This window comes from Arachis hypogaea, chromosome 14, assembly GCF_003086295.3.
Source record: "Arachis hypogaea cultivar Tifrunner chromosome 14, arahy.Tifrunner.gnm2.J5K5, whole genome shotgun sequence".
Lineage (NCBI taxonomy): Eukaryota > Viridiplantae > Streptophyta > Magnoliopsida > Fabales > Fabaceae > Arachis > Arachis hypogaea.
The window spans coordinates 59,448,304-59,449,977 of NC_092049.1; positions in this window are offsets into that span (position 1 = coordinate 59,448,304).

A 1,674-nucleotide genomic window follows, 5' to 3' on the forward strand; every position below is an offset into this window, starting at 1 on the left:
TGCATGAAAATAAAAGAGAGAGGGGAAATTGATAGAAAATTAAAGTGCAGAAGAGTAAATTGCATGAAACTTAAAGTGCAAGAAAGTAAAAGAACTTAATATTAAAGTGCAAGTAATGTAAATGACTGAAGCTTAGATTGCAAGAAATGTAAATAGCTGAAGCTTAGAGTGCAAGAAGTGTAAATTGCTTGAATAGTAAAGGGATGTGGGAGCTGGGATTCAGAATTTAACAAGAGAATGTAAAGGGAAATTAATCAGAGAAGTAGAAGATGAAATAAGTTACAGAAAATCTGAACAAAAAGGTAAAATTGCTTGAGTAACAAAACAGAAAGTAAATTTAGCTCAATTGTGAAATCTAAAAGAGAAATTGAAGATCTCAGGAGATCAATGAGACTAGAAAGTAGATATAGATCTCAATTCCTTCCTTGATCAAATAGAAAACAATTTGCAGAAGAAAATGAAATTTAAAAATAGCAGAGAAGATTAAAACCCAATCCTTAGATCGATTGAAAGGAAGAGTGGAAAATGATTCTCAGAATTTGAATCAATGAAGCTCTTCAATCTCAATTCAAGATCCAAAACAGAAAAGAAAAAGTTGCAGAAGAAGAGAAATGAAAACAGCAAATGAAATTAGAATTATGCAGAAGAAGGACAAAGTTGAATTTCAGATAAAAAATTAAAACAGAACTTCTTCAATCTCAATCCAAAATTCAAAACAGAAATTAAGAAATGCAGAAGTAAGAACAAGGGGGAAGAGAACTCAGCTCTCAATCCCAATTCCCAAATTCAAAATGAAAACTAAAATTGAGCTAAAAGTAAAATTGAATAAAAGGTAAAACTAAAAAATGAAAAGCAGGTCCTCTCTAAATCAAACCAAGTCCTATTTATACACTTTCTAATTTTGATTTTAGAATTTTGGAGTGGGCTTTTTCATTTGGTGAAGAATTGGATCCAATTTGGCCTTTGCTTGAAAAATGGAACCAGGGACACCTCCCAAGGAAGCGCTCAGTTAAATGCAACAACGCAGCGCTCAATTTGCTTGGTCCCAGGCTTGTGCATAGCTCAATTGTTCGTGGTGCTACGTTAAGTAATGTAACGTAGAGCCCCCTCCTTGTGTTAAGCCCGTGTCAACCTTCTTCAAACCAGCCTTGTTCATGGCGCTACGTTAAGTGAGTGAACGTAGCGCCCTTTGTGTGCAAGGTGAGGCTCCCTCTTTCGAGCCTTGGTGAGTTCATTTTGCCAATTTCCTTTGTGAAGAGTAGCGCTCAGTTAGTGCTTCTAACGTAGCGCCCCTTTGTTGTTTGCCTCGTTCCCCATTTCAAGCCCTGGTGGTTGCATTTGTACCAGCAGTTCCTTTGTAGTAGCGCTTCTCTTGGTTCCCATATGTACACAGTTTGATTCTTGGCTCCTTCACTAGCAATTGTAGTGCCTTGATTTTCCTTTTGGGGAGGCCACGAAAAAGGTGAAATAGTTAACGGAGCACCCTTGCTTTCTTTGGTTCTTGTAGCACTCAGTTGGTGAAGCCAACGTAGCACCATGCCTTTGCTCCTTTGGTCTTTGCTCTAGCGCTCAATTAATGAACGCTCGGCTCAATTATTGAGCGCTATGCTTGGCCTTGAGTGAGTGCCATGCTTTTGTTTCTTTGGGCCACACTTGGTTGAGCACGCTTTCCTT